Source organism: Miniopterus schreibersii (genome assembly GCF_964146895.1).
Source record: "Miniopterus schreibersii genome assembly, chromosome: 1".
Classification (NCBI taxonomy): domain Eukaryota; kingdom Metazoa; phylum Chordata; class Mammalia; order Chiroptera; family Miniopteridae; genus Miniopterus; species Miniopterus schreibersii.
The window spans coordinates 74,759,888-74,772,375 of NC_138101.1; the positions used below are offsets into that span (position 1 = coordinate 74,759,888).

Below are 12,488 nucleotides of genomic sequence, written 5' to 3' on the forward strand. Positions count from 1 at the left end.
ATATCCAAGCAAATACATGTTTCAGTTTTTGGAGCTGCAGAATATTTGCTGATTCTCCCTAATTTGCTTCCTTTGCTGTGTTTCAAGATAAGACAGTACTTGAATCAATAGTGTGATCTCTTTCTAGGTCTGGCTTTTTAGATCAAGACGCCTAGGCTATTTTTCCATGAGAAAGTACCTACAATATTTTTCAGGAGAAAATTGATTCTTACATATTTAAAGAAACATAAATTCTCTCTGTTCTGAATACTTCTAGTCTGTTCTCTGAAGAAAAGGGGTTCTTCCTCCTTTTATTTGTATTGAAATAATGACATTCAAATATGTTGGTATTTCTCTCTACCAGCTCCATCTATGGGAAACTGTTAACAGATGAGTTTTGTTTCATTATTTTCTTAAATTGTGTGCTAATTTATGTTTAGCAACATTGACAATTTTTTTGGTCAAGTAAGCTGCATTTATTTGATTTTAATAAGTAACAAAAAGTATTTTCCTATTGCTCAGATGCCTTATTAAGTGCCTTCAGAAAAAGCATTTTCCTATTGCTCAGATGCTTTATTAGTGCCTTAACAAACCTCAATGCTCAGGAGCTAGGAAAGAGTCCCAATAGTAAAATCCTTCTTTTTATTGGAATGGAGGAAGGAAGGTTAACCTTGTGCTGTGCCTTCGGCAAATACTTAAACTGCCTCTGCTTCAGAACCTGGAATTGTGCAAGTTATTTCTGATTGGATTATGTCATCAGCATTAAAAGGATTTCATAAAACTCTAGGATTAGCTCAGTTGTATGTAAGGAGTAGAGTAATTCAAGTTCCCCTTAAGAAAGAGTGTATTTATGGCTACTGTTAATATCACCCCTTTTGTACAGCCTGAGTAAGTCCTGGGGAAAAAATACATGCCGATTTATTTTTCTTTTTGAATGACTAATGCAGAAGAATTGAAACAGTCCCCAGTCCTAGAGGAGAGAAGATTACATCTGGCTGCTATTCATCATTATCTTATCTTTCAGAAACAAAGTTCACCGAGGAAATCAAGTTGTTCTTTTTAGAGAACCAGCATTTTGAGACAACTTGGTTATTGCAACATCCCTTGTGTTACCATCACCAACAACACAGTAGAGGAAGAATATTTTGTTGTTGTTGTTATTATATGAAATTTTGTTTTTGCAAAATCCAGATGTTGTAGTTGAATGACTTCAGTGTTTGGGTGACTGCACTTCAGTTTATTGGTGAAGGGTTACCCATTCCACACAATTGATTATATTCTCTAATCTATACAGTCTACTCACCAACAATTATGAAGGGGCTATTGCCTGGAATCCTTCAAATTTATCCAATACTGTACCACCCCAGGTACCCAAGGACATGTGGATACCAAAAGAATATCTGAGAAACAGCTACAAAAAATAGGATCAGGAGGGATCCTAGAGACCCCCTCATCCAACTCACTCATACTATGGTCAATATGGAAAACTGGCAAAGTGAAAATATGCCAAAACTTGCTCTCCTGGCTCCCAATTCTGTGACCTTTCTTTCCTCCTTCACTGTTGGATGGCTCTGAAAGGCTGGCAGGACCATCAAAAAGCAGGACAAAGGCAGGGGGGATGCTGCCACAAGAATCTGTAGCCCCTCTCCAGTCTCTTCAACTGAAAGGACGATCTATTTTGCGTTCTTAACACCCTTGTGTGACAACTCCCATATTTCCCTGTTTACTGTAGGGAAATTGGAGAGCAGTGAGGTGGAGAGACTGGCACCTTAGAGCCTGGGAGGGGAGAAGCAGCAGGTGATCTAGAATAGAGACTGGCTAAACTGAAGTCAGCACACCAAACTGTGTACTTGGCCCTATAAACTACTCTCAGTCAGATCCCTAAACCTCACCTTGAGAGTATGGACAAAAATTGGAGTGCTCAGGGCTCTTAATACTAATGATTAGGCCTGAAGGGTATACGTCCTACTCAGAACACTTCATGTTGGAGACTGAAGGAAAGTCAAATATATCCCTTCACTCTGAGAGGTTTCAAGTCTGCGGTCTGAGATCTGTGCCAAGAGTTAAAAAAAGTGAAGGAAATAGAAGACCTGGCACGTGTCCTTAGGCTAGCTTACTCAGGAGATAATAATTGAATTAAAATATCATTACTGAGCTTTAGTTATGAGTTGGATAGAAACCTCAAGTACTCAGAGACATACGAAAGCATAAGAGGGAGGGTAAACACATGAGAAGCTACATGAAAAGGTATCATATAATAGGACATTTTTTTTCTTTTCCTAATTGCTAAAAGGGATTCTGGTTGAGAAAAGGTTTTCATGAACAGAGGGAGGAACACACTTAGGATTTAGAGGCCAGCTGATTTTCTTATTTGCTAAAGGAGAGCAGGATGCTTTGGGTGGAGAACCCAGTAGGGGCTGGAATGCAGAGGGTGTAAGGACTGCCTCCCATATTTGCAGGTAAAGTGGAGCATAACTTCTTGGTGGTCCCTACCTGAGCCTACACCGACATTCCCCTGGAGGGAAGTGTCACAGTGGAACTCACAGTTCATTTCCCCTGAAATGCAAAGCCATTCATGAAATAAAGTGCACCCTGGAAAATCTCTGAAATCCCACAGGGGTTACGTGGGCCTTTGTGGTATGAGCTGGAAACCCAAGCTCCCATTTTTTAAAAAAAATATGTCTTTTATTGATTTCAGAGAGAGGAAGGGAGAGGGAGGGAGAGAGAGAGAGAAACATCAGTGATGAGAGTCATTGATCAGCTGCCTCCTGCAAGCCTCCACTGGGGATCGAGCCCGCAACCCCGGCATGTGCCCTGACCAGGAATCGAATCACGACCTCCTGGTTCATAGGTCAACGCTCAACCAGTGAGTCATGCCGGTCAAGCCCAAGCTCCCATTTTGACATTATTTTAGCTCTGGCTTTCTGTTAGGAACCCATACTGTGTCCATTTCCTATTCTTACCTGCTTTAATGAGTTTTAAGATAATTATGGTTTTGTTCTGAAGAACCCTTGAAGTCTTTTGTCATTTCATTAAAAGTTTCTTACCTCTTTTATGTTTTAATATTTTCTTTTTACTAAAATAATTAATTAAAAATAAAATTATATAATTAATTTCTCAGCATATCTACATTTAATGTCTACCTTTTACCTCATCCTTTTCCTTGTAGGATATTTCAGAGTATTTTAATATTACCTTTTATTTCCTGATCATTCTTAGCATAGTATGTTTTCCATTTATTACTGGCATTATAATGGTTAGCAAAGTAAAAACTGAGGAGATAGAGGGAGAAAATTACCCCATAGGCAGGGAGAGATGGAGTTTTTCCCTTGTAGCAAGGTGCCTCTTAGCATTTAAAAATGTTTTCCATTTCCTTCAACTTTGACTTTCTAGTATAATTTATTTTGATAATTCTAGGCAACCATAGGCAAAACTGCCCAGGGTGATAATGATTCTACTTGTACAGATATTTAAATGACTAGATTGGGATTTTCTCCTGTAGCACACCGTTCTTTAGATATTACAGGTTCTAAAATGTATGGCTTATTTACTTGTTCCACTAATATTTATTGAACACCTACTATTGCCAGACATGGTGCTACATGCTAGGAATTCAACAGAGATAAGGGAGACTGTGGTTTCTGCCCTCATGGAGTTTATAATCTTTTGGAAAGTCTAAAAGTAAGCAAACAATGACAATATATTCTAAGTGTAGGGGTAGCTAACAGTTATTGATTGGTTACTAAATGCCACACATGGTGCTAAGCACTTTATATAGATAATCTCATATGTGCTTTAAGAATATGTGGGAGGAAACAAAAATCCTAATTTGGAGGATCAGGAAAAGCTTTCCAGAAGAAGATATCTAAGATGGGGACCGAAGGTATGTAGAATTAGCCAAAGGAAGAAGTTTAGAGGTTGGGCAGAAAGGTGATGAGGCAGGGAATGCATGGGACTGCTAAGGACCCCAAGGAGGCCAGGCTTAGAGGAACGTGATGTGTGTGGTGCTAGAGAGAGGAGCTGGAGAGGATGGGGGAGTGGAGATCAACTAGAACCTTCCACTTCATGTCACAGAGTATCAGTTTTATTCCAAGGGCACTGGGTAGCCACTGGAGAACTAGAGCAAGGGAGTGACACACTCAGATCTGGATTCTAGAAAGATCCTTTCAGTTGCAGTGTGGAGAGCAATCCATAGTAACAGAGGCCAGTTAGCAGATTGCGGCAGTAACCTAGAACAGAGCCAGTGGTGGCCTGTAATCAGAGCAGAGACAGCGGGTGCAAGAAAGGGTAGGTGGAATAGGGAAATATTCAGGGGTGGAACTAATAGAACCTGGTTTGAGGTAAGCCTGGAGGTGAGATGTCAGGAAAAAAGTTCAGATTTCTGGTTTTTCAAGAACAGATGATACCAATGCCAGATACGGGAAAAAGTGAGAGGGAAATTTATGGAAAGAGGAAGGAGGAAGAGGATATGTTCAGTTTGGGACATTGCAGTACTGGATGTGCCCATCAACTATCTGTGGAAGAATCAGTAGGGCTTTCTATAGGTAACAGTTGGGTGGTGGTCGGCGAGGAGGTGGCTGTTGGGGTCAATGGGGCATGAGGTTGCCCGTGGCATGAGAAAATTGAGGGATGTTAACCTTTCAGGGGACAGGAAGGAGAATAGGAGCTTGCAGAGGAAGCAAGGCAAAGGGCTGAGGGTGGGGGGATGGTGGCGGCAGGAGGGGAGTGGAGAGAGCCGCTGTACCACGGAAAGTCCGAGGGCCTGGCTGGAGCTGGCAGGCACGGAGTTATAACATAGTGAGTTTGCGTAGTTCCATAATTTTTTTTTTTTTTGCAGTTAAACTCATCCGTCTCTGTACAGAAACTGGAAAAACTAGGCAGTTGGATTCCGCCCTGGTCTCAGGGACCCCAGCTTTAGAAAGGAAAGCACATCATCTCAATGGCACCACTGATACCGTCTTCTCCCAGCAGCAAGGGGAAAGCTTCAGAGGAGGGGAGTGTGGCCATTTTCATCTTTGTCAACTTCTGGTTGAATCACCCAGGTTTGTGGAATCAGTGCTATTTCTTCTTAAACAATCACTTCTAAATCATTAGGTAGGGGCCACCCTACCTAGAGGGACCTTTTGTTTATCTTTTAGGAGCCCCCCTGTGCATGGTTTCCCTAGTCCTTCAGGGAATGCTTGAGCAGTAATTACTACAATGGTTCTGCAATAGGGAAAGGTATATAAACACAAGGTGAGATAAGAAAAAGCAATGAATCCAGGAGTACTATCAGCCCAGAGACCCCTGACATCAGGCATCACATGATTTGGTAAAGAGTTCATTGGTTACTGCCTCAGGCCCATCAGGATGGCCACTATCATAAAAACAGAAAATAGTAAGTGTTGGGGAGGATGTGGAAAAACTGGATCCCTTGTGCCCTGTCGGTGGGAATGTAAAATGGTATAGCTGCTGCAGAAAACAGTATGATGGTTCTTCAAAAAATTAAACATGGAATTGCCGTTAACCCAGCAATTCCATTTCTGGGTATATGACCAAAAGAATTTGAAGAGATATTTGCACACCCTGTTCATAGCAGCATTATGCACAGCAGCCAAAATGTGGAAGCAACCCTAGTGCTCATCGACAGATGAATTAACAAAATGTGGCCTATGCATACAATGGGTTATCGTTCAGCCTTCAAAAGGAAGAAAATTCTGACTCATGCTGCGAAATGAACCTTGAGGACCACTGAGGACATTATGCTAAGTGAGATAACCCAGTCACAAAAACTGTATGATTCAACTTATATGAGGTGTCAAAAGTAGTCAAACTCATAGTGACGGGAAGTAAAATGCTGGTTCCCAGGAGCTAGGGGAAGCGGGGAATTGGGAGTTGTTGTTTAATGGGCATAGAGTTTCAGTTTTGCAAGATGAAGAGAGTTCTGTTGGGTGGATGGTGGTGCTGGTTAGACAACAGTGTGACCATACAGGGTGGGGCAAACGTAGGTTTACAGTTGTGAGTATTCAAAGCATAGAGTTTATTCTTGTATTATTATTTATCAATCCTTGCAATTATTTTCCATTCGAACTGTACACCTACTTTTGTCCTACCCTGTATTTAATGCCGATGAACTATATAAATGTCATGTGTATTTTACCACAATTAAAAAAAAATTAATTGGTAGGTCGTCCAGCTCTGTGTTTTATGGCAAGTGCTTGGTAGTCAGATAAACCTCACTCTACCACTTACGAACTCTAAGAACTAGACAAGTGACTTAACCTCCCTGAACCTCAATTTCCTTGTCTATAAAATGAGGATGATGATGGTTATAATAATATCTAATTTATAAAAGCTTTGCAAAGGAAGGTTAAATGAGATAGTAATCTTTGGCAGATATAAATAAAGTTGGGAGTATAATATCTGGTACATAATTATAAATAATAATGACTCAATAAAACTATGTTTTATTGCTTTTGTTGGCTCTGATTATTATTATCATCAATATTATTAGCTTAATTCAAAGTCAACATAAACCTATAGCAACCTGTAATAGTATGTGCTGCCAAAATGAGTGCCTTTAAATATCTTCTAGTTTAATTCCAGAACAGAAATCTATGATTCTAGGCTTGGAGTGAGTTATCTCTAATTCCTGAAACCTATGATTCTCATTTTGCCTCAAGGATATTTTTAGATGACAGGACAATATGAATTTGTGTATAAATGCTTGGCATGTTAAAGTCATCAAAGATGTTTCCATTACTGCAAAGAAATGCCTTTTAATTCACCTTTCTGCCTCAAAACCATGTTTCTCTTTGAGTTTTTCATGGTTTCGGCTGTAACAGCTAGAATAGGTATGAAAAAATAAAGTTAGATGCACTGCTGCTTGGAAATGAGATGGTTAAAGTTTCAAAGTAATAGACAGAAACAGAAAGAATGAGTTTAATGCTATGCATATCACTGCAAAATTAATTCCTCTACTTTTAATGACAGATGTGACTTGGGGCAATAAAATTACATAAATATGAAATCACATGATACATCTATGTTCTCTGGGGCTTTTCATCATGTAACAACCTTTTATCTTAAGCTATTTGTGGAAATTACTTGGAAAAAAAGAAAGAAAGAAAGAAAGAAAAGATCAAACCATATAAAAAGGAAATCACCTGAAATCAAATACACCATTATTAACAGTCACATTAGATTAATATATCAGCAATAGTTTCAGAGGCAAACACCAGAATCAGTAACTCTAAAACATGAAATGCATTCAAAAAGGAAGTGCTAGTTCTAATTCCTATTTTAAAGGAAGGCAAATATCCTATCCTTAAGCTGCATTATAAGGAGATCTGTGGACCTTTACTCCTGAATGTCAGTCACATTACTTCTGAATGCCCCGAATCATAGATTTCTGCTCTGGGATTAAACTGGACTGTAAACCTACACTCTTAAAACCAAATGCTGGACCCAATGCACAGGGAATTCTGGATGAAACACCAAATTCATTATAGAGAAGAATTCCATCTTTTCCACAAATGAGAGAGAATATGTTACAATGAAATGAGGGACCTGTATAGAAATGACCAAAGACAAATGAGCTATTCAAGGGAGCCTTCAGTAAGTACCTGCCATGAACAACAGAAATCGCATACTAGTGTTGAAGGGGATCACTGAGATCATAAGAAAGACGGAGCTGTGAATATTTGAACAATGTCCCTGCATACCTGAAAGAGAAGAGAGACATCAGCAAAAGGAACCAAAGTTCCAGCAGCTGACCCGTGTATTTCCAAGAGGACTCAGCAAAGGCTTGTAGGAAGGTGGCGCTGAGGAGAGAAGGTGAAGTCAGCCCAAGAGCAGCTCCCTGCCATCCTGAGCCACCATAGCACAAGACAGTGACGGAAGTGAACATGACAAAGCGGAGGGTGGTGACAAGAGTCCTCCCTGGGAGTTTACATTTTACAGGTTTACAAGAAAATCGCAAGAGGCTGAAGCAAAGGCTGGTGATGTGGAACAGGCTACTCTTGACATCAGAAATAAAAGCCGATGAGCGCAAAAACCAAACCCAAACAACAAAAACTTCACTGAGGCTTAATTGCTAAGTTGGAGGAGTTTCGCAACTGACCCTTTGAAGGTTTTAGAAGCTCTTCCAATGCTGTGTCTTTAAATATATGTGCGCTCATTTTTTTCTTTTCTTTTCTTTTTTTTTTTTTTTGCTTAAAGCAAAACAAAACAAAAAATATATAAATGTATCTATGTTCAATCAGCAGAAGGAAAAGCTAACAAGAGCATTCTGAGGCAGACACCTGCCTCAAACAATGGCACTGATCTCAGAGGGATTTTAAACAGCTGTGCATAAACTTCAAAAGTAATTGCAACCAAATTAGTAAATGTCACCCTCCTTCCCACTAGACACAGCATTTTTAAAAGAGATCAAGCATCCGCGGGTATGCCTGCCATTTTATGAGTTGCCAAAGATAAGTTAGGGAAAAAATGAAGATGGTGATTCACAAGGTTGGGGTGTGTGCTGGGAGTGGGGGCACCCAGAATCTTACAAATAGGGCTTATCTATGAAAGATCCCAGCCACGAAAGGACCGGCGGTGGTCACAGCTCTAGAAAATAGTGCAAGGGGGCAACAACCAGTGGAGCTGCCAGGTCGTGCTCAGAAAGGGCACTGGCCTTCTCAGGACCGGCACACTCCCTGGGGGATGGTGGTTCTCACCACTGACAGGGAGGAGCAGTGAGTGCTCAAGCTTCTCTCCATGTCGCTGCCCCTCCTTGTCGGCCCATGCCATTACTGAATCATCTTTTATTAGCAACTTTGAGCAGGACAACCCCCAAGGACAAGGCATGCACCTTGCAGAAGCAACCCAGCTGAGCCAGCCTCTGGGTCTCTCTGTATTCATGCCCATGCCTTTAGCATGAACAGTCCATTTCAGATTGATAACTGGGTCTCTTAAAAACCCAGTGAACGAAAGACATTTAACTCTACTTTCTATACATGTGACCCTCAAAGCTTAAAAACAAACAACTGTCCCTTGAGGTTACAGAATTAAGCACCAGAGGTGTTTTATCTTTTTTCCTTTCTGCATCCATCAGAGACCCACCTCCACCCTACCCCAGGCCAGTGAAAAGAAACTTGGTTTTTTTAAAAGAGTGAGTGTTGGCAGCCCTTCCTGCTGCTCTAGCAGTGGATTTCAAGAAAACAAGTTGCTCTCTGTGACAGGTTGCCATCTGTATCAGACACCTCTCCTTACAAAGGTTTGCCTAGAATATAAAACTTTCCACCTTCTTCCCTTCGTCCCTCCTACTTTATTAGTTCAGGTGAGAGGTTTTTTTTTTAAAAAAAAAAAACCACACACACACACACACACACACACACACACACACACACACACACAGACACACACACACACAAAGAAGGAAGGAGGAGGCGCCCGGGAGCCCCAGTGGCCTCCTCACGGCCAAGGTCCGCAGCATCCCGTGCAACCCGAATGCAAGAAACCCCAGAAAACCAGTGACCCAAAGTTTGCCGCTCTCCTGTCTCTTTTCGATTCTCTGCCATCCCGCTGCCCCCCTTCCTGGAACATGTCAGCCTGTCACCGAGGGAGCTGGGTGGGCCGCTTCGGCCAGACCGCGGTCCTGGACGCGAGCAGACAGACCCCCTTCCCCTCCGGGCCGGCGAGGGCGGGCGCGCGGGGACCTACCTGCTGGGTGGGCTGCGGGTCCCGGCTCGGCTGTTCGGCGGCGGCGCGGGCGCGGGCAGCTGGCGCGGCGGGTGCGCCCACAGGCGGTGCCGGCCAGGGGGCGCTCGTCACCCCGCACTTGGACCTCAGGATCCAGTCCCCGGACGCCCGCCCCGAGCCAGCGCCCAGCGCAGGCCGCCTGCGCCTCCTCTCCTCCCTCTGTGCCCGCCCCGCCCTCCAGCCTCGCTTCTTACGGGCTCTGCTCGCCCCGCTGCGGGGACCAGGACACGGGGATGGGACGCCCTCGGGGTGCAGTGCTCGGGGAGGTCTGGAGAAGGGGCACTGAGCTCGGCCAGACCCTGGCTGAGTGCGAGGAAAGGGGGGGGGGCATAGAACCACATGATTCTGCAGCTAGCCAAACTGAAAAGCGAAAACGATCCTTCGGTGGGAAGAAGCAAGGTCACCCGATAAAAAGAACATCTGTTTTGTCTGTTTTTACACTAGAAAAGACCTTCTAAATATTGTTGTTTTACAGTTACCTGCCTGGGGAGGTTTGTGTACGATTCTGTGCCTTGGATAGTCTTTCCTAGGTTGTGTCTGACCTGAGATCTTGATTTTCTACCTGCACACGGTTTTATTTATACTGCCCAAAGGTGCCCTCTCTAAACTTAGCCCTTGAAGTTGCAGTGGAATGCCCTTACAGTGCCTTTGTCATTTTGACTTTTGTGCCTCCGTGATACGAATGATGACCATGATAAGGATAAGTGGGATGTTTCCCCCCTATACTTCATAGAATTCATTTTTTTTTTCATTCAGGTTAGAAGCTGTATGTCTGGTTACCAACACTATTACAGAGCTACTCCCTCTCAATTATGACACAAAATGATTGAAATGTGCTTGGTTAAGGCATTTGCTGCTTTACCAAACTAAGACTAGATTAATGTGAGCAATAAAATAGAAATCCCTTTAAAATATTTTTGAGAGAGAGAGAGAGATGTTAAAAAGGTAGGAAGGAAAATAAAAAAGTCAAGCCTTGGATCAGCAGGCTTCTGATCATAGAAGGATAGGGTGTCAGCTGAAAAAGACCTCAGATTACCACGAGTTCCAAATTTTTATTTATTGTTATTTTTTTTACATTTAAAAAAAAATCATCACCCAAGGATATTTTTTATTGATTCTATAGAGAGAAGGGAGAAACATTAACTGATCCGCCTGCCTCCTGAATGCACCCCGACTGAGGATCGAACCACAACCTAGAATAGAACCTGCCGCCTTTCATTGTATGGGACTATGCTCCAACCAACTGAGCCACACGGGCCAGCACTCTAAACTTTTAATTTAAAAATGAAACACTGAGGCCCAGCAGGGTTTGGTGACTTGATTAATTCACATTGCTGGGAAGTCAGATGTGGTGACTCTTTCTCTTAATCTATGTGAACTCAACAAAGTGAACACAAAAACCTTTTAAGGATAAAAATATATTCCATTAAAATTAGCCCCTCTCTGCACCGTCAGTGTGCCTCAGTGGTTTAAGTGTTGACCCTTGAGCCAGGAGGTCATGGTTCGATTCCCGGTCAGGGCACATGCCTGGGTTTCAGGCTTGATTCCCAGTAGGGGGCGTGCACGAGGCAGTGGGTTGATGATTCTCTCTCATCATTGATGTTTCTATCATTCTCTCTCTCTTCCTTCCTCTCTCTGAAATCAATAAGAACATTTTTTTTTTTTAATTAGCCCCTCTCCCCTATTGTTAATATCTAACAATACTGAACTGACCCTCAGGCTAGGATCATCCAACAGAGATGCTGCCAGCTGGTGGAAGATTCTAGCCAGGAGGTGTGAGGGTGGATGGAACCTCAGATGTGCTGGCTCACCCTGACATTACCAGAGCCTCAAATGAAGTAGGCGCTCATTGTATATTTGCTACTGAAATTTGGTGGAAAAATTTATTTATGGCTGGGAAAAAGCTGGCAGAGCTGGATCAATGACCACCCCCCTACCCCATCACCTCCTCTCTGCAGACTGCAAAAGAAAACCTACTCGTTCAAGATGCCTTCCTCCTGGCTCTTCTCCAGCCATCCTTACCTGACTCTATCACACTGAGAAGAAGAGATGGCAGACCGCCAACGGCTACAGTGCAGAGGAGATAGTAAACCCACTCATTCCCCCTTGCTGGGGTTTTCATTGATTATTTGAGAAAGAGGCTAAGTACATATAGGAGCTCAAGGGAAATTCACATGTCCTTTTAATTTAGTGAATAGTAGTCAGTAGCTTTTTAAAAAGTTTCAAATAATGATGAGTAGGTACTGAGTACCTATATACCAGTCATCACTATTCACTTAATCCTCATGACAACCTTATGAGGTAGATGTTATATCATCATCTCCCCTACTTGAGAGATGAGAGTAATCAGGCTTAGAAGGATCATGGAGCTTGCGTGAGATGCCACAATTGATAAAGTACCAGGACCAGGATTCATCTCAGGCCAGTGTGAAGGAGCCCCTCAAGCACTGTTGCATGCCACCTCCATTCCACAGCCATGCCCTGTTTTCTGCTTCTCTCTCTGTGGGATACCTGGTCTCAGAGACCATTGCTACTATTTTATAACCATATAGTTCTGCAGTTGGAAGCCCATTAATCTGAAGACCAGATCTTTTAAAACAATCTTCATCATATGTCTAGAAAGCTTTTTTCCTCCCTTGAATCTCATCTTAAAGAAAAAAATCTAAATCTGTTCTTGACATGTGCTAGGTGTTAGGGAAACCTCTGGACCCTTTTGACTCCAGCATCCTGTCTGGCCAGCCTTCTCCTTCCCCAGGCTACAAGGCATTTCTCTTTGATACCAGACA

General features: G+C 42.6%; 1 protein-coding gene across 2 annotated transcripts in view; it reads right to left on the reverse strand.

The window, feature by feature from the left end:
• PRKCQ (protein kinase C theta) overlaps positions 1-10,007 on the reverse strand; it is a 118,272-nt gene extending 108,265 nt beyond the window's left edge. Inside the window, exon 1 of one of the 2 annotated variants that reach the window (XM_081141545.1) lies at positions 9,664-10,007. The gene's annotated coding sequence lies outside the window, so the exon portion shown is untranslated. The remainder of the gene's footprint in view (positions 1-9,663) is intronic. The other variant, XM_081141544.1, reaches the window with a different exon arrangement.
• Between the last annotated feature and the right edge of the window lie 2,481 nt (positions 10,008-12,488).